Below are 20,889 nucleotides of genomic sequence, written 5' to 3' on the forward strand. Positions count from 1 at the left end.
CACCTCCTGTAGATCCAGCGTTTTCCTCCATGTTCCCTTGTTGATTGACATTATCTCCACCAGGCAAGAGACAGGGCATCTTTCTGCCCATCTTTTCCCCCTGGGGACATTACGTGGACCTCTTTCCCAGCCACTGATGTTCACAGAGCTTGCAAGAACTTAATTACCTTGGAAACTCTTCTCTCCTTGACACCTTTCCAGAATAGGTTGAAGGTACTCACTGGCTTCTAAAGTCATGGGGCAGCGCAGATATTGGCCTCCCATCCTTTGGACACCAAGCTGATGAATAACTTCGACCATATATATTTTCTTCAAAATATTCAGCATCTCTGCATTTTTCTACTGTGAGAATGGGTTTATTTTTTTTTCCCTCAAAGAACATCAAAAGTGCCAATTAAAGCTTACAGCAGTTAAAACTTCGACATGCATTTTCCAGGCATTAAGTCTTCCAGTCAGCTATAGTCTTCGGCCTGCAAAAAAATCACATATTTTGATGTTGCCATTTTTATAATGAGAGTGTTCAAAGAAGCTCTTTAAGGTCCTTACTTAACAAAGTAATTTATAATAAAGCTGACATACCTGGCCATCAAAACACAGTTGTAATTTTCAAATGTTAGTCTCTGACAAAATTAGGTGAACTATGACGTGAACTGGTGGTCAGGTTAGTTCTAGAAGCCAGATATTGCACTATTATTTACACTGGGACTCTCTCCTAATCAGCTGCTTTGAAATCAAGTGACTTAGGTAGCCATCTGTGCTTGCTTCATAATTAGTTGCAATGCAGGGAGATGCCTCTAAGAAGTAGTCCGGCTTAGTACATGGAGATAATTCTTCATTACAGATGGTGAATGGGAGGAAGTTTTAAGTGTGTCCTCTCCATTAACTTTAAAGGCTGCCTAAATAGTTGTCTGAAGCGAGATGCCATTAGACACATGAAGTTGAATGTGTCAGCGTTGCGGTGGTGACAGCAGAGAAGCCAGGGTGTCAGTGAATATGAGGTGTGAACTACTTGCTTCCTTCTCAGAGGGAGGGTTGCAATGAGGCAACAGGACCTGCAGTGCTTTTGCTGCCTGTGCCCCTCCCAAACGCCGCTGGCAGGGAAGGGGACGTTCAGGGCCAACTCTTAGGCACCTTGTAAATGGGAGTTTGCTTCCCTTAAAATGAGAGGAAGAAGGCTGAAGCTAAGGCTTTTTAAATTCCTTCTGCCTGTCTACCTCCCAAACAAACACCTAAAGCATGATACAGTCAAGAGGATAACACTGGATATATTTCTACCTGGATGCCAGCAAGTATCTCAAACCAAGGAATTTGAGGGGGTTTTTTCCCTAATAAGGAAAGGGTGAAGTGCATCAAATTAACAACTAAGCTGTCTTCATCCGATGTGCTGCTGAAAGAGAGGGAGCCAATATCAAGATAAAACTGTCTGACTAGAAAAAAATTAATATATTTGCTCAGCAAACCCTTAGTCTGTGTGACTTCCTCGTGAGAGGTTACTGAACAAAGGATGGTGTGTTTCCAGTTTCCATTTGAAAGCTGGGGAAAATTTCACCGTGTCCTAGAAGATGCGTGACCAAATGTTGCTTAGCTCAGGGAACATCCTGCTTTTAGCCTATTTTCTCCCCCCAGGGCTTTCACTTGCGAGTTCCACAGTACGTATATGTGATCTGTAGACAGATTTTTTCCCCAGATGTTTTTATTGAGATAAGACTGCAGTACAACACATGTGGGTGTTAGTCTCTTCTCCCAAGTAACTAGCAATAGGACAAGAGAAAATGGCCTCAAGTTGCATCAGGAGAGGTTTAGATTGGATATTAGGAAAAATTTCCTTACTGAAAGGGTTGTCAAGCATTGGAGCAGGCTGCCCAGAGAGGTGGTGGAGTCACCATCCCTGGAGGAGTTAAAAAAACGTGTATAGACGTGGCACTTCAGGACATGGTTTAGTAGGCATGGAGGTGTTGGGTTGACGATTGGACTAGATGATCTTAGAGGTCTTTTTGAACCTTAATGATTTTGTGATTCTATAATTCTATAATGACAGATAACTGTTTGGTCTGGCAGGCATATTGCTTCATCCTCCCTGTATATGGTGATGTCATTTTTTCTGCCTGGTAATGACAGCTGCAGCTATTTTATTGTTAAATTGCATGCTGTTTAATCCTGCTTTTAATTTTTGCCATCCTTGAAGCCATTTTTTTGATAGGCACCCTTAGTTCCTTTAGAGCGGTAACAGGATACTTCACAAAAATTAATCACAAATTGGAGATGTTTCTCCCTCCTTTCTCTGAAGGAAATCTTTTCATAATTTGTATTTCGTATGTGAAGATCTTGTTGACAGTCAAATAAAAAAGATAGTCCCCATGGACTGGAACTCCTCCATCCCTGAGTTGCATTTGACTCTCACATTCAGTTGCGTTATTCTGGTAAAATGTAGCTCCTGTGGGAAGTCAAGGATGCAAAAAGGGAGAAAGAGATGCCTCTAACAAGTAGCACCAGTCTCCCTGAGAGTTTTACACATAAACCCAAACTCATTTTAAGGCCTCCTTTAATTGGGCATTGTTGAAGGTGGCTTAGCTGTTACAGTTACGTTATTAAACATTTTTCAGAGCGCGTGGCTGTCCAGTACAGACACACGGGTATGCCGGGGCAGTCCCAAAACAAGTCACTTGGGCAACTTTTACAGGTTGATGGCTTAGTTTGCACAGAGAAACCCAGTGCTAAGGTAGTACAGATCTGACTGGCAGGTCATTGTTGGCTCACCTGCGGGCAGAAACATCTCTTAAATGGCACAGAGCTTTGGGTAAATGGGCTTCCCAGAACATAGTGACATCAGTGAGGCGCGTGCCTGCTATGCGTGATGTCAGCTCAGATGCTGGACCTGACCTTTCCATTTGAGCACCGATGCAGTTGCTTGGAATAGCGCGAGGTTGATCTCTGAGCCAGGCAGTTACCTTCTGGTCCTACACATCGTCTCCATTTTGAAGATAAGCTAGGATTTATTCCTCCTTAAGAACAGAGATCTCGAAGAGGTGTCTGTACCCGCCGCTCTTTCGGGACATGTGCTGCGTCCTCTCATCCCCTCGCTCAGGAAGACCTCTGATGGGAGAGCACCTGGCAGGGAGAGGCTGAATTACACACTGAACAGGTGCAGGAGGGCAGGCAAACACGCATTTGGGCAGCTGACGACCAGATGGTCCTTCCTGTAAAACCGTTTGTAGCAAAGTGTGGATAATACCGGCCATATCAGAGCGGCCTGCTGTGCTCCGCAAACCCTGCGCAAGGAGAAAAAATGGAATACTCTAAGCAGGATTCGCGCAGTGATTGTGGCGCTTTGCAGGAAGCCAGAAAGCACAACAGTACACGGATGCAAGGGAAGAAAAAGTATTTCATTTCCCCATATTATTGAAAATAAGGGGGGAGAATGAGATGTCTGGAGCATTACGATTACAGTAGCGTGCTGTGTCACTAGACCTATCTGAGGTAACCCTCTGTGTGTGTCTTACTAATCAGTTGTTATATATTGTATATATTGCAATACTTGTGTCTTAAAATGCCTCATTTTGTGTGTTTTCTGGCCCACAGCCTCGTATACTTCGGGGCTGAAAAGAATTTTTTGTTTGTTGCCACCAGTGGTACCTTAATTGTGCCAGGGCAGACAGGCACCCGAGCAGGGAGAGGTGGATGCCCGGGAAGGGGTCACAACCATTCACCAAAGGAGTGTTGTGGGAGCACCTCTGCTGCCTGCCCTGCGAGCGCAGTGCAGAGGTCCATGTCCACTTTCAGCACCGAATGGGCTAACCGCTAACCTTTGCCAGCAGACGCTGGCTGCAGGCATGGCAGGAGGGGAGGCAGGAGCAGGCTTCCCCATCCAATCTGGCACCAGGCCTGGGCTAAACTGCTGCAGGGGCTGGACCCTGAATCCCAGCAAACAGGTCTCTGTTTCTGGAGTCCTTCCTTCCATTCCTGAATGGCATGGCCACTGTAACATCTAACCGACCTTTTCTCCTAGCCTTTTTCTTGTTGCAGCAAGTCCTGCAGTTCTGGTCTGGCAGGGACCCCTGCAGTTCAGAAAAACCCCAGCTGACCAAGGAAGTCCCTCAGCACGTCTGTCAGCAGGTCCCTCCTCATGCACCTCCTTTAACCTGAAATGTTCTGAGCCCTTGAACTGGCAGCATGTGGAGGTGAGCGCTTGTCCCTCACCAAGAATAATGGTCCTAACCTACAGTGCTGCATACCTTTCAAGTCTGGTCATCAGAAGAAAATGGAAAACTTACTCATTTATTTCAGTATAAAATAAAATAGAAGTTTCAATTCTTATCTTTTTTGTGCTCTTTCATCTCTGCTTTGACATGATCCCAGGATTTTCCCTGTCACAGCAGTGCACATGTTTTTTCTTTCAGTTTATGGGAGCAAAAAAGGGTTATGTCCTTTCAGATTGTGTTGAAACAGGGGACTGATGGCAGAGCAGCATTAATGATGGTGCTGGCATTATTTTAGACCACAGTGGCACTAAAAAACATGACATTGGTTTGTTGCCCCTGAGCAGAGGAAAGAACAATTGCTCCTGGTCTTTGGGAGAAAATGAATGCATGGAGCTTGCTTCATCATCTGCTCATTGCTGAGAGAGAAATGGTATGTTATGGAATGAGATGATGGGTGGGGATGGGGAAATTTGGCAAGAAACCCCTCTAACATTTTGGGCTGCCTGGTCTGTAGGAAATTCTCATAGAACCTAATTTGGGAATAGCAACCCAAATTTCACTTCGTAGTCCACAGAACCCTTTCCATCTGCTGTACTTCAACAGCCAGACACGTATTCATAAAGCTTCACAGGTGGTCTGGATGTCGGACTGTTCCTGGACACACAACAAACCTTTCCTAAGTCTGTGTTGTTGTCCTTTTTTTTTTTAAAGTTAGGCTGTCTCCAAGGAAGCTGCCTTATCAGAGCCAGTTTTAGCATGAATATGCTGCTTTGCTAGACTCAAGGACAGGAGGCCTGGATTTACCATGGATTCTGGGAAGGGTTCAGTGTCCTGGGGACTGGCCACTGATGCCTTGGTAATTTGTTGACATTGATTGGCGTGCAGGGGTTATTTTTACATACAACGTGAGCAGTAGAACGCGCCACAGTGCATCACTGGTGGCACACATCAAGAACAAGTTCTGTGGGAAGCCAGTCAGCTTTGTTTCCTGTGAACAGTAAGAAATGCACAGTACAACCTAGCATATCACTAAATGTCACAGCCCCCTCTTGCGCATCCTCTATGCTGCATCCAATCCCAAATTCATCATCCTCTCCTGTCACCTCGCTCCCAATACTTTCAGCTCTCTTCCCCCGTTCCTTGGCTAGGGGCTGGGCGAACCCAAGCAGCTGCAGAATGTATGAGTCACTGTGCTTTCCCGCTATCCCATGTAGATGCAGGATAACCTACAGTCTTGCTTAGCAGCATCCCAACGTTGTCCTCTCCGGGGGCAGACAGGCTCTGTAGGCTGCTAGGCCCAGGTTGTCCTATGAACTACCTGAGTGCTCTCAGCCACCGCATAGGTAGCAGTCTGGACTCCTAGCATTTCCTGCCAAATACTAGACATGCGGTTCTCCTCTCTGGTCTTCTTCAGCAAGACCAAATGTGTATGTTGTTCCTCTCCGTGGAAGGAAATTATTTCAGTAACAGCCTCCCACGCAGAGCTGAAACTGAAAATTGTAACTGTTTCTAGAACATGAATATCTACATAAATTTGCATATCCTTATTCACATATATATACCTAACACAGAAATATTTGCAGATTTCATCCCTGTGTGGGAGGTTGGCACTTCATGAAACCATTTCACGATGCAGCAAAACTTGATAGATAACAATTATAATAAAATATTTTATGTAGTAAACCCACAGCTAATAGTGTTTCTACTGGAGTTTGGTTAGTTTATAAATCTTTTATATCGTTTTGAAAACTGAAAAAGTTACAGGCAGATCAAGACTTGTGAAAAAACAAATACTAACGTCTCATCTCTGCTGCTGAGAAGTTGTTTAGCAAATGCACGTTTTTTGTGGTCATGAAAAAGGAATCCTGATGGGACACATCAAACTGTAAAAGAACTGATAGTATCTGCTGGAACTATACCCAAAATCCAGCTAGGCCAGTATCCTCCATCTGACAGAGGTATCACCCAGTGCTTTGGTAGAAGTCCCCTCATAGGAGGCATTGTGGAACAACGGTGGGACAATTTTCTGCTTCAGTCTTCCATTATCTCTTACCATGGTCTTACAGTTTAGCTTTTAAGCATATGTAGTTTTTCAGTACAATCCTCTTTCAGGCCCCGTGTTTCTCAAGCAGTCCTATGTCTTGTGCACAGAATAAATTGGCAAGAGACAGAACTAATATACAAAAGTACAAATTAGCTTTGAGAACAATTTAAGGAGCATTCGATCAGCTTCTCCTTTGAAATTGTTTCTTACAGTTGTTTTTTTAATGCTCTGATTAGTCAAGAGGACCTGTGGTGTTTCCTAACTGGAAAAAGATAGTCAATAAAAAGATAAACATCATTAAAGAAAGTAATATAGAGAATAAATTTAAGATACTAGAGACCTGATCAACTGGAACATTTCTACTGACTTTAATGTGAGACTGAATCCAATGAGAATAAAGGTATTTTTTTTTCCTCATTGCAAATATTGAACTGAAGCCACAAGAAGGCATGTTGGGTATTTCTTATTTGGAATAACGATGTCATGACGCTTTTAGAGTAATAGGAGAAGAAAATCTGAAATGCTGTCAGATGCATATTTCGCAGTGGAGAAATCTGAGTATATCAGTCTTTTGCTTAGTTCTGTTTTCACAAATTTCAAAATTTACACTCATAGGTGAATCCTTGCTATTGCCTATTCATATGGCATTCAATCTTATTGATATATGTTATTTTAATGACTTTTATTTCCACCTGAAATTCTAATATGAGCAGCATCGAATTTCCATGATCTGTATCCCGCCCTCTACTTGCATATGCCAAAACAAGAGGTTGGAGGACTATGTCATTCTTGGTTTCTCTCCAGGTATGCACAGTTTGCTGTATCCCTGACATTAAAAAACAATTCCTGGCCAAATATAGCCCGTATTTCTTACTCTTCTTATCCAGCTGAGGCTCGTGTACCTTCTGTACCTCGTGGTGTTTGCTCTTCTGCTTGTAGGCTGTATTGCTGGTCTGCAGTGGTCACAGAACTGGCACAAAATGCTTCCCTTACATCATCAGTAAACAATGGGAAGAATTTGGAAAATATGTCAAGCGTAATACTCGGTAAGCAATGTTGACCAAAGTTTATGGTGAACAGTGCTCAGAGGGCTGTGTCATATGAACTAAACCACATCAGTCGTGGCTGAAGTGTGTTTAAGAACAAGAAAAACAAGGAAGAGTGCAAGAACAATGAAGATTGTGTGTGTGAATGAATTTATTATAGTTGGCTGATGATGGGGAATGCCAGTTACTGCATGGAGTAAGGAATTAGGGTCTGCAGAGCACAACAGTAATTAAAATTTTCTTTGGAAATACACTTGTACACATTACACACCCCTTACATACTTCTTGAGTAAGAATCAACTCAACTGTGATATATTCACAGAGTTTACCTCTCTAAAGAAGTGTACAGGTATTAATACTCTTGGATGCCAATCTGAGATATTTTTAAAGGCAAAGAAACGTGGATACTGTCTGCAGCCTGAGAAAACACGAGAGCAAAGACTTTCTAGCAGCAAAGACTGTCTGCTCGCTAGGCTGCTGACACTGTTGCTGTGGGTTTGTTGTTACATTAACATGTGTCTGTCCTCCCTCTCAAAGAAGAAAGAGGTATGAGCAGAATTTTGGAGAAATTATTGATCTAAACCCTTACAGTAAGAAGAAAGGATTCTTTTCATTGCACATACAAGAGAATGCAAGCTGAAATACATGAAGAGAATCAATGATGAACACAAGCATCCTGGCCAGGACGACACATAACATCAACAACAGTTTGCACAACTGGAGGCATCTCAACAAAATCTGAGATAACACTGTTCAGCCAGGTGAAGGTCAACCTGTTTGTGAAGGGAAGAGTCTGTTTCTCAGAATCCCTAGCAGTTAACATCTGCAGGCCATTTCATACAGCACAGGAGCACATGTCAGAAAAAACTACGTAACTGGGCTTCACTAAAGGCCACACAGGAGGAGAGAGAAATGGGAGAAGACTGATAAGCTGCATCTATCAGACTGAGGTGAAAATAAACACACACTGTCCTCAGGCAAGTGACCTCTTGGAAACATCAGGATTCATCAGGATAAACATCAGGATAAACCCCTGATTTTTAACTCACTAAACCACCTGTGTCACATTCAGACTGTCTACAGTGTGTGGATACTTTCACAGTTCTTACGCATCTTCCTCAGAACAAGTATGTCTGAGTGTGACTGGAATAAAACTTCTCAGAAGGAGCAATCTCATCAGTGCTTGTGCAACACCTTAGGCTCTTTTAACCACTTTAAAGCGGTTCTTTTCTGTAACAGTCAATATTTTTTTCTCAGTTTTTACCCTTCCTGGAGATTTCTTTCTTTGTCAGGGTTTCATTAACCTTAAAATCAGGTTAGTTGAATGAAGAGAAATCCCATTTCTTCTTAATTTCAATTTACTACCAAGTTCTTTGCTTTTCTAATAACAGCCAGTATTTTTTCATAGTGTTTATGCTAAAAGTACAATTTAAACAAACGGCATCTATGGAAGTTGCTTATCTTCAAAAATTTAAAGGAAAAGAGTAGGACTCCTCACAGCAATCATTCACTAATAACGAAGTTTCAAATTCTACCAACCATGTAGATTTAATCTGATATATTTTTAAATGTTTCCCTTCATCCACTTTTGTATTAATAAAAGTAAAACTACTTAAAAAAATTTTGTTCTCTATTTTTAGTTTACTAGAAAGGGGCTTTTCCATAGCGGAAAATATGATGTTCTGGTTCTGACCACAGATGAAAGATGGTAGCTTTAGGACTAAAATGGAAGGCTGTACCTCCACATATGTAAGCCCCACAGCTAAAGCAAGGCATGTAGAGCACGCAGTGTGTGCGTTTTCAAGCCCAACTGGTACCCACCAACTGGGCACTTCTCAGCTGGAGACCAGCTCTGTAGGCTCTGCAGTCTTCACCCTGGTTTTCTGAGGGGCAAGAACTTCTCAAACTTCAGGAAATATTGCTGGCTGCAAATTGGCTTTAGCTGTAGCTCAGGGTCCTGCAGCCTCCTCCCAGGTATCTACCTCAGAGCGCTGGCGACTCACGAAGCTTCTTGCCGTAGATCCCCTGCCTGAGCTGGCCAAACCGTCCACGCATCATCAGGCAGTAGTAGCATTTTTCTGTCATCTGCTATTTCTCGTACTGATGGCTCTTGGAGCATTTCTCACAAAGTAATCTGGAAATACACATCAGGTTGTTTTCTAATGCCCCCAAACTGGTTTGTGAATTAGGTACACTAAAGAGTACTAGTCTTCAACTTAAGAGATACGGCATCTAAGACACATGGGGTATTTTAGTCTCAGCCAGAAATGGGATCAGAAGTGGGAAAAACCTGCTTACCTTCCAGTTCTGCTCCCCTGATGCATATTCTTGGGAGCTGCGATTCCAGGATGAGTCATGCCAGAAACTCTCCTGTATCTGAGCTTGATGCTGTGAAGGGTCAACAAAGTGAGACAGCTGCTCTCAAGTGCAGGAAGCAAGTGTTTCCTTGAACCTCAGAATCCATGCCATCTTCTAAAAATAAATACAAAGCAGACAGATATTTCAGAAAGAACAAATGAACACAAGGCAAATGCCTTCACCTTAATCCAAGCTCCAGGGATGCAGGACTTGATAATAAAATGTTCTTTAGCAGCACTTCACCTCTATAAATCTGAAATCACTGTAAAAGGAGGCCAGTACATTATCTTCATCTTATAGATGGGGAAACTAAGCCCTTGGAGGTGGAATGGCTTGGCCAAAACCAGACCTGGCTCTGCCTGTATTGGATTAGACCCATTTCATCCAGACAAAAATGCTCTCTCTGACTACAACCACCAGACACGTCACAGGAAAGTACAAGAAAACCCACATTACATGTGTTTACAAATCTGCCTGTTTACAATATTGTGCGGTGCAGAAGTGAGGTTGATGTAATTGGTAAGTTAAATCTTCAGTCCAAAAAAACCCATAGGAAATTACTTTTTCTTTTCTTTTATATGATACAAGTAGGTTATGGAAATGTGTGCTACAAAAAAGATGAAAAAGCTCAGAATTGTAGTTTTAAATTACACCATCAATGTCATGCAAACCACCCTGAAATTAGAGAGCCACTTAAAGAGCTTAGTTAATCTGTCATGTCTCTGAAAGCTGCAACTCAAAGGACATGAAACCTTGTCTTTATTGAAATGCAAAGAGAGAAAGTCACAGAGAATATAAGGAACTTGTATAACACTGACATGGATAAATTTTTATACTGGTGTGACACCCAGGGAAATTTGCTCCTTGGTTATCTGAAGCGCAGGCAGTGAGATTCAGCTGAAGAGGAAGCTGTGAATTGCTTGCAGTGTTTTGACTTACAGGGGACTTCAGAATCATCAGGGAGACAGAAAAACCCACTGCTGATCTTGAGAGATTTCACGGAAAACAGTCCCAAACTAGAAATGAAACTAAATATTTATTAACAACCAAGTCTAATCAAACTAAAAACCATCCTCTCCCATGGAAATAGCAGAGGAAGACACCCGTCCAACAACACCTTTCCGTCAGATGCAATTTTAATCCATTTTTATTTTGCATTTTTCCATTGGTTAAAAGTCATACTATCATCATAAGTCTCCCCTGAGTGAGTTGAAGGGGTTCAGCAGTACATCTTAGCACTCCAATTAGGATTTCTACTGAATAGAGTGTCAAAAGGATGACATTTTACATAGCTGCATGATTATCAGAATTTAAGAACTGTTGTAGTTAGGTAAGATCTAAGATTTGTTAGAACTATAAATTTGAATTAATTGACATCACTTAAAAGTACACAACTATTTTATTTTAATCTTAACTATTGTTAATTCACTTATTAAGAGCCTTCTGCTAAGGCTGACTGCTTGTACTTCATAATAAAGAGAATACGAGAAGTCTTACCTGGCATTAAAGAGCTGTCATGGACATGAATGCTCTCTGCGTGGGTATTAAAGACAATTCCTATCAGACTATATGATAGTAAGAATACATAGCGATAAAGGCTGACCTTGGGTGTGTCATTTAAACTGAAGAGTCAGAGATGATCTCACATCAGAGTTGTAAGGACAACATTGCTCATTACAAATTATCCTTTAGAGAGCAAGTAATTATGTCCTGCCTAGCACTAGACTATTATTAAATGTGCTGTATTAACACAACAACATTTAAATAGAGCTCCAAGTCTAAATTATCCTGACACACAAAGTATTCAAGTGTTACACTGGACACCTTATTTCAATAATCTGCATGTCCCAGGTCATTCCTGCAACTGATCCAATTAAGAAAGGCCCCTTCTGCACAGTATCCAACATCATGAGCAGGGTCTAGCAATGTACTAAAGCTATGAAGTGCGTGAAGTGCTATGAAGTGCAGTAACAACTGCATGAAGCAGCAGTTGTTACAGCATGACTTAAAGTTTTTCTTGCCTTTCCTGCAATAGGAAAGGTACATACCACTCCATATGATAGGTTCTGACCTGTGCTTTCTGAGGAACAGAAACAGTTCTGCTCCACGCACTTAATCCTGTCTTCACAGTAACAGGTACTGAAATTTAAAAAAAAAGCAGTGCTTGTTAAATAATGATCCTCCTTAGTAGACTCAACATCACATATAAGATATACTTACATATACTTTTTTTTTTTAGGCTAGAATCTCTCTGCTTTCTGTTTTATTCACTATCTTATAGTACTCGGTAACATGCTTCATATTTTTCAGGAGACAAATCCCTCCCCCAAAGACTTGCAGTGCACACTGGAACTCTGCATAGAACTCTGCAAAGCCTGAAAATAGACCACCTTTCTGCACTTCAAAGGCCCTAGAATAATCATCTGGCAGACAACTGACATTAAAGAACACAAAATGAAGATTCAGATGCAATAAATGAGTTATGAAAAGTAGATCTTGATCTTGCAGTCAAACAAATGGACACTGTGTAGATCATTTTTAGAAATGAGACAAAGGACTTGTCTTGGAGTCTCTAACAGTCTTTTTTATTACTAAACTGTCTTTAAATCTGTCCTGTGATTTTTATATGATCAATCTTTTCCTTTTTCTGTCTGTAACTTCTGCACACGTTAGCTGGACTTTTTGTTCTATGACCTTCTCCTTTCACTTCCTAAATAAAAAGATAATTTCATATTCAGTAAATTAAACACATGGCTTTCAATGTATGTCTTGGAACAGTACACTTTTCTTCAAGAAAAAGAAATATGGTTTCCAGATAAAACATCAGAATGAAATAAAGACAGAAACAATGTGCCTCTGAGGAGTAAGAAAACACTCCAGGGCTGATTATATTTGCCAGAACGTTGAAGATGGACTCATCAGATTGATTAAGTCTGTCATAACAGCAAATCATTAAGCTATAAAAGAGAAAATTCAATATACTTTCTAGAGATAGAAGTCTATTTTAAAATAATCAAAATAATACTGCTTTTAGAAAATCCCTGTTGCTTTACTGCACTAGTATTTTGAGCATGACTTTGATGTCAAAGATGCTGTACTAATAAAACCACAGGCATTGTAATGTTAATTTTTCTTTTTTATTACATGACATATCTATCTGGGCCCATGTCAGTAAAGACAAACAGGCTAGGTAAGGAGTAACCAGTGCCATATGGCACAACAGGGGAAGGAAACAGCTGAGGGGCAAAGGACCAACATAGATTCTGTATGGAGAGAAAAACTCTTGTTGAAAAGCAATGCAGTTACAAGGGGGTTTCCAGAAAAACTTCCCTATTCTGTGAAAACCTGATCTGATCTGGAGGGAATTCCAGAGTCAGCCTGAAGCAAGGCAGTAAAACGTTGAAGCAAGCTAGCGAGCTGGAGGGAATCCCAGACAGTTGGATGCCTGTCCAGAGGGATCCCGTTTTCTTGCACACACTGCGTAGGGCCATGCAGCTCTTCAAGAGCTGCAAATTCTGGAGTCAGAGCTCATATTCTCCTGACATCACACTTCCTGTACAGTATAACTGCAAGTTTTGTACACAAAGCAAAGAAAAACATCACAGCAACCGCCACTGACTTCATGCTTCGAGAGGCAGCCACCCAGAGGATTTTTTTAGCTGCCAGATGTAGCCACTGCCCTGTGAACACATCCAAGTACGTTTCTCCTCAAGATCACAGAAGGGCTGAAGAAAGATATTATTTTTTTTCTTTTTTACAGAAAAACATTTTTCTCATTTCTTGAGTATCCAGTGGCTGAGGAGAAACATGTTTTCCTGCAGATATGAGCTCAGCTTGTGACTGCTATGGACATTCTTTATCGATAAAAGCCTCACTGCTCACTAAAAATATCCAGCTTTTGAAGTAGAAATGATCCTTCTTCAGCATCTCTGGACTTCAGAGAAGCTCAGAAGCCAGTATGATTTGCTACGACCTCACTCCCTCAGTCTCCCCCAGTATGAAATTATCTTGAAGGAGAAAAAGTAAAGTGAAAGTATTTAAAACGTTTCTCTTCAACATTTCCACTTCTCTGAGGAAGATTCTACTAAGACAAAACTAGGTAGCATTGGCAGGACCTCTGCAGACTTTCCAACAGGTAAGATCTAACATGCAATTATTAATTGCTCCTCATCATAAGGGGCATTGAAAAGATACACACTGATTTATTTACACTAGTATTTAAACAGTACTACAGAAAAGAGAAGGAAAAACACACTGTTACAGAGGAAAAACCATCTCAAAAGCTATGTATATAGAGATTCTCTTTTGTCTGCAACAGCCTGAAGCTTGCAATTCATCAGGTAGTCTTTAACCCACGCTCTCTGCAAGTTCATTATTTCATTGGGGTGAAAAAATGGGCTACATGAATCACAGTTCCTATTGCTGAAGAGCCAAAATTAAGATTTGTTCCATGTGAAGCCAAGATCAAAAACTCTCCTAGCTTTAGTGCCTATCCTGTCGTTTACCCAGTCAACAAAACACTTTTAAGCTTCAAAGACTACCTTTTGCACAGTAGCACATGAAACAGTAATAACAATGGAGCTCAGCTGTCCCTCTTTGTATTTTCTTTTCATATTTCTCCCTAATCTTTCAAATTTATGATTTTGCAACTGATTTTACATCTGATTATTGCTCTTCTTCTTGGCTAGATATCAAGGACTACTGATACCTAAGGCTGGTATTCTTATCCTCAAAGCCTGAGTGAGCCAAATGCATGACTCACAAAGTCCCATCTAACAGTCTCTCTGTTCAAAAAGCCCAATCTTAGAATGAGATAAATTGAAATGAAAAAACTCAGGCTGAAACATACACATAGCTGAAAATACGCCGTGAGGTTGGAAAGTGCAAAGCATTTAATTTTTAAGATTTCTTCCATGCTTCCATCAGAACCATATGGAGCTTCCATTTCCTTATATTCTACACCTACACTATCCTACACTATAATCCACACTAGAATATAGTGGCCCAATACATGCAGTAGTTTAAAACATAATTGTATATATGCACATTAGCTCTACAGTATGGTATTCTTTTTCTGAGCTTAGACAATTAGGACTGACAGCAAAGCTCACTGAAATGTATTTAGTAATTTGCATTCATCTATTTAATTTATAGTTACCTCCCAGGAACTCATTTGTATTTACAATTACAATGCAGATTTACTAATAACTCTCAAGAAAACAAGGTTGTTGGTGAAGCGTCGTCATGTGCTGGGATGTCACTAGATGATGTCACTTCATAAAACATGGAGATCCCTTTCTAGTTTTAAGAATTTCTGTCTTAATTTTCAGAAGTGCAAAGACACCACAACCTTTCAATTTCAGTGTATTTCAAATGCTCAGCACCTATAGAAATTAGACTGCATTATCTGGGATGGCATAATGTCGATAATTCATCTAATACCAGGTGCTCAGTCTCTGCGTAGAAGTAAAGGAAGAACCAAGAAACTGGAAGAAAAATTTACTATCTCTAATATTTCATCTCTCCAGTCAAGTCGCTGTACAGAAACTAGAAGTCACTGAAAATGCAGCCTCACCTATAAATCTTGCTCCTTTTATACCTTTTAACCATCTCAGCAGTGACACTAACTGTTTGCTTCACGGGCCAGGCAGTAAGTGATCAAAGTGTAAGAACACATGACTCATGCCACTGCTGGGGCAAGCCCACAACAGTTATCGGCCAGACTTCCAACTGCAGTGACCCTACAATGCTGTCAAACATTTAATACCCATTTTGGGGATGATGAGATATAATCTTGTTACTCCTACGTACATAGTATTTTCAACTGTGGTTCAGACAGTCTTGTCCCTAGCAGCTTTTGCATTGCATAAGGATTCTTTTTATAGTATCAACACATTCTGTCCTGTATAGTTTTAATTTTGTAAAGCATAGATCAATGTAAGTATTATGTTAAAATATATGTATAGTTTGTATATTAACATTAAAAAGTTTATCAAAGCAGAATTAAAACTGAGCTTTGAAAACTAACTCTAAACTTTCTGATTTTCAAAGGCTGAGGCTTGGTTGGGTTTTTTTGGTAAAAATATCGCATTTTTAACACTTCGTTTAATTTGTTTGTGGAGCTGTATTTTTCTTTTTAAGCAAAGAAGAACAATATGAGGAAACCCTTGGTATAGTTGTAGATTCCCTGATACAGATGTTATTTCACGTAACGTGAAGTTACTATGGCTTCCTTTTTTTTTTTTGATGGAAAATATCAGAACTAGAGCTGGGCAGGAATTTTCCTACACAAAGTACATTGCTGAAAAATTCTAATTAATTAAAAACAACGCTGAGAATTAATTTCTTAAATGTCTAACCTTTGTACACTCAGGTACGAGACAGTCACCCTCTCTACCCTTTACTGTCAGTGAGGAGACACAAGCGATCCAGAAAGTGATTCACCTCCTTCTAACACAGGCTCTTCCAGATGGTAATTCAGCTCACCCCAGTCAGACACCCACCTGTCTGAGAACAAGACAAACCACCTTCAGGAATGTCTGCTTCTCTCCTCTGGCTATCAAGGGTAGACAGGGCGACTGGCTCATAGCTCAAGATTTTCTTAAGCCTGTGATAGAAATTCCATCTAACATGTTTGCTGAAACACAGTGGTTAAGGTTAACTTTTCAGGTTCTGCCATTCTCTGCTAGCCAAGGACTGCAGATACCACGTTATCTGACCCCGTGGGCTGCCCAGATTCCGGAGTCTGGGGAGCCAACTTCGAAGAGCTGAGTTTCAGAAACATTATTGAAATGTCAATTTCTCAGGAAGTTATATATATATTTTTTTTTTCTTAGGAGCATGAAAACATCTGAAGCACCAAGGTTTCTTATGAAGCAGAAATTCTCAAACTCAACAACTCCAACTGGAACCCTGTTTATTTCTGGACGTTGATATTTGAGGATGAGGCATTAGAAAAACACAGCTATTTTAACATCTGGTTTCAATCCAGTTAATAACTTTGCACCTGATACATTCTCCCCCATTAAGTCAAATTTATGCTAATACTGTCCTGATTAGCAAATACTATTTAAAGCTGGTTTATGGAATGATTTCTGAATAAGGTAGGTGTCTAGATTCAGTGAATTTCAGCCAGGAAGATTACGTTCAGTGAATTTCAGCTATCAGATTATAAAACAACATGAATTTCACAAGTTATCTATAGGTATCCCTGCAAAACAGTGGTCTAGCGTACAGGATGACAAGTAGTGACAGCTAGGGAGAGGTCTTTTTCATGCTGGGTAAATCTGTGCTTTTACCAAACACAACACAATCTCTAGCATTGGAAACTGCAGAACTCCAGTATTTAAGTTACTTTATGGATGTCCTGGTTTCAGCTGAGATAGAGTTAATTTTCTTTATAGTGGCTGGTGTGGGGCTATGTTTTGGATTTGTGCTGAAAACAGTGTTGATAATACAGAGATGTTTTAGTTGTTGCTGCACCACTCAAGGACTTTTCAGCTTCCCATGCTCTGCCAGGTGCAGAAGAAGCTGGGAGGGGACACAGCCAGGATAGTTGATCCAAACTGACCAAAGGGCTATTCCATACCACATGACGTCATGCTCAGTATATAAAGCTGGGGAAGCAGAAGGAAGGGGGGGACATTCGGAGTGATGGCGTTTGTCTTCCCAAGTAACCGTTACGCGTGATGGAGCCCTGCTTTCCTGGAGATGGCTGAACACCTGCCTGCCCATGGGAAGGAGTGAATGAATTCCTTGCTTTGCTTTGCTTGCGTGCGCGGCTTTTGCTTTACCTGTTAAACTGTCTTTATCTCAACCCTCGAGTTTTCTTACTTTTGCTCTTCTGATTCTCTCCCCCATCCCACCGGGGGGGAGTGAGCGAGCGGCTGCGTGGTGCTTAGTTGCCGGCTGGGGCTAAACCACGACAATGGAAAATTCAGTTAGCCACATGAAACTCACTCGATTCTGAAGGTACAGGTCTTGAAACACAGGAGTATGTACTTAAACAATTCCAAAACTGGATTGTATAGGCTGTGCTCTGCAGGGCTTAATGAAAGGTGAAGCAAAGGGCAGCAAGCTGACAGGCTCAGCACGACAACTGTGTATCTTCTCCTGAAGGAGCCTCAGGTAGCGACATCTCTGGCCTCTCTGCACTATACTTCATGGCATGGTGTGGGCAGACCGTAATTAATTCTATAAATCATACTGTATCCTGAAAGACATATTTTCTTCTTTTTTTTTTTCCCCCCCTCTGAAAAATGGTTCAGGCAATAACTTCACATCTACAACCCTCTGCTTCTCTTTAGGATCTAGAAAAAGCAGCAAAGGCACAGAAGGGATGCATTTTTGTCTTTCTTAGATTCATTTGAGCTCTCAGGGAAATACCTAAGCATGTCTTTACAGCATGCTGTTTTCAAAGCACTATCTATTAAAATATTAATAACCTATTCATCTCAGCCGTATAGTGAAGCAGGTGATTTCATATTTCTACTACTTTACAGAAGCATGGATAAGTACTTCGAAGGAAAGGATAATTTTCAGAGCTGAACACAAGAAGCACATCTTCATGCTTGACAGTTAGAAGAGGATATCCCACACCAATCCACCCAAGTATGCACACAAAGCGGGAGTTAGACTCAGGAAATACGCAATCAGGACATCTAGTTTTAAGGCACTAAGGGCCAAAGCACACACCAAACAATACACTTACTCTGCACTTGTCTAGGCTTTTTCAAGCACAGGAACTGGATCAATAGCCACTTTTCATGGCAAGTATCATAATACTCATTTTAGAATCAGAGAAACTGATGCACATTAAATTAAGCCGATTGCTAAAAGCTGTTTGATACCTTCTGGCACCACTATTTGATACCTTCTGGTAGAGCATTTCAGACAATATGCAATTTATAGGTCAAGCCTGTCACAACATACAAAAGCAACTACTATTTTCTTCTACAATGGCAGCGCTGCTGCCACAGCCCTGGGATGGTGGCGAGGAGCAGAGGTATTTGCTGCCCTTCCAGCTGAAGCTGGTTCTCTCTACCAAAGATCCATTACACTTTGGGCTAGAAAAGGAAAACAATTGTATGCTTGTAGGTAAAGTATTCAGCTAGAAGAAGTCAGTCCTGTCTAATGTCATGTTTAAGCAGCCAGGACTATTGCACGCTAATAACTGAGTCCCTAGCCAAGTATGGCTAATATCAGGCTACATTAATGTTTGTTTTACGCTCCTTCTGGTGCAGCAAGTCTTTGGATTTAGGCACTGCAGTAAGGCAGCTGGAGCTCAACTTTGTAGTGCCACTCTGTATTATTAGTTTTAATCCCTAATGCTTGCCTCCAAGTAGGATACTAAACCTTCTCTTGGAATTATGCATCGATACCATGTCCTCATTTTGCAGCCTCATACCCAATAACTCATTGGCCAGGACACTCTCCCAGCCTATGGGCAGACCTTTACTCTCTACTTTATTTGAGGGAGATCTAAACACATTCTCCCATGTTAGGTGCTAGCTTAACTACTAATTAACTTGATGTGCAGTATTCTCAGTTCTTTCTCTTGTAACTCTTCCAAACTTAGGGGATAATTAGTTAACCATTGGATCTGAGAAAAAGAAAGATACAGAGCATGATTCAGTAATTTAATGGCTGAGAGAGAAAAGACCTGAATTTCCATCTGCCTCGCTTAAGTATTTTATAGGCTATATATAGGCTTCAGCTCTTTCCAGAAGGGTTAGAGGGAAAAAAATCAAGCTAGGAATGAGCTGACAAAAAAGGATGTTACTGATGAACAGGCTGAACAGTACTCGGCAGAGGCAAAGGGACCTAATACAAAATGGAGAAAGGGGAGACTGGAAAGAGACATGGTGCTTAAGGCAGAGGAAGCGTAGAGGTGCGTAGCCTTGGTCACAGAAATCCAGCCTGGGCCACACCTTCTGCAGGTACGCTGGGTCCACCTCACAGAGCAGCCTCGGGATGCAACGCTGCCTTCCTCTGAGCCTCACACCACCTACGTGGGAGTGAAAAAGCACCAGAGTCTCCTCATTGTAAGGTCTCTGCTGCCCATAATGCTTTTTTACAGACAGAAACACGTACTCTTGGAGAAAGTTCGGAGGGCAAATTAATGCAACAGCAACACGCGTTCAATCGAGAGGCTGTAACAGCTCTTCTTCTCCCAGGCACTGGCCTGGAGAGAGGTGCCTGCCCCAAGGTCACAGGACCACATAATACCACCATCAGCGGCGGATCACTTGGCCATATGTTTTGGGGTATTTACCACCTGTGGGTTGCCACCTGGAGAGGAACAGACTACCAGATACCTCATAGTCTAAGGGTAAAATAACTGCTTTACACAGCAGAAGGTGCAGATTCACCTTGCCACAGGCCAACCGCACTGAGGGCAGGTGGGCTACTGCTGCCCGCGAGGGACAGGCGCCATGTTGTGGGGAGCCTGACCCAGACAGGGCGGGCTTCCCGCCCGGGCGGCGCAGCGGAGCAAGCTGAAGACGGGCGGGTTTCAGGCCGGCAAGGCCCGGGGGCTGTGGCACCGGCCCTCGCAGCGAGCCCCGGGGCTGCCAGAAGGGCCCCGGCGCCCAAACGGCTGGACGCCAGAGGGACAGGAACAACGCAGCTGCCCGGGGAAAAAAGCCCCGCGGCGCCTCGACTCCGTGCCCGGAACCCGGCGCTGCCCTGGCCGCGCCGGCCCCGCCGCCCGCCTGACAGACCCGCCCGGGCCGCCCGCCAGCAGCCGCGGGGCGGGGCGGGGCGGGGCGGGGCGTCCCTCAGGCCGCCCTCGGGGCCGCCCCGCCCCGCCCCGCCCGCACAGGTGCGACGGCTCGCGCCGAGCCCCGCCCTCCCCCCGGGCCCTACCTGGAGGGCGGGGTCACCCGCCGCGGATGGATACCGCTTGCCCTCTCGAGGTGACCCTCGCTCCCAGACACCCCTCTGTGCCCTTCCAGAGCCAAGTCAGGGCGGAGCGCTGCCGGCACTCTGTGGAAGGCCCCGCGAGGAGGGCGACATGTCGATGTCGGCGCGGCATTAGGACCCGGAGGACTATTTTTCACGCTCGGCGCGGCGCTACCTTGGCCGGGGTGGGCGTGTGCGCGCGCGCGAGAGGGCGAGGGAGCGGGAGGGCGGCGGATGCGTCTGCGGCCGTAAGTAGTTCCGGTTGAGGAAGTCGGCGCTCGCGGCAGCCGGCTCCCGTGGCTGCGCCAGGGCAGGAGCGCCACGTCCCGGGCGGTGCCGA

At 42.7% G+C, this 20,889-nt stretch overlaps 1 long non-coding RNA gene across 2 annotated transcripts; it reads right to left on the reverse strand.

Moving 5' to 3' along the window:
* Positions 1 to 190: 190 nt before the first annotated feature.
* On the reverse strand, positions 191 to 20,672 carry LOC140648861 (uncharacterized). 2 transcript variants are annotated; one of them, XR_012041360.1, is made up of 4 exons: positions 20,514 to 20,672; positions 9,588 to 9,761; positions 2,949 to 3,108; positions 191 to 470 (listed from the first exon to the last, which is right to left on the reverse strand). It is a non-coding gene; the product is annotated as an uncharacterized lncRNA (long non-coding RNA). The 2 variants fall into 2 exon arrangements; XR_012041359.1 differs by lacking the exons at positions 191 to 470; positions 2,949 to 3,108 and adding an exon at positions 7,567 to 9,423.
* Positions 20,673 to 20,889: the final 217 nt, after the last annotated feature.

Source organism: Ciconia boyciana, chromosome 3 (genome assembly GCF_034638445.1).
Source record: "Ciconia boyciana chromosome 3, ASM3463844v1, whole genome shotgun sequence".
Taxonomy (NCBI): domain Eukaryota; kingdom Metazoa; phylum Chordata; class Aves; order Ciconiiformes; family Ciconiidae; genus Ciconia; species Ciconia boyciana.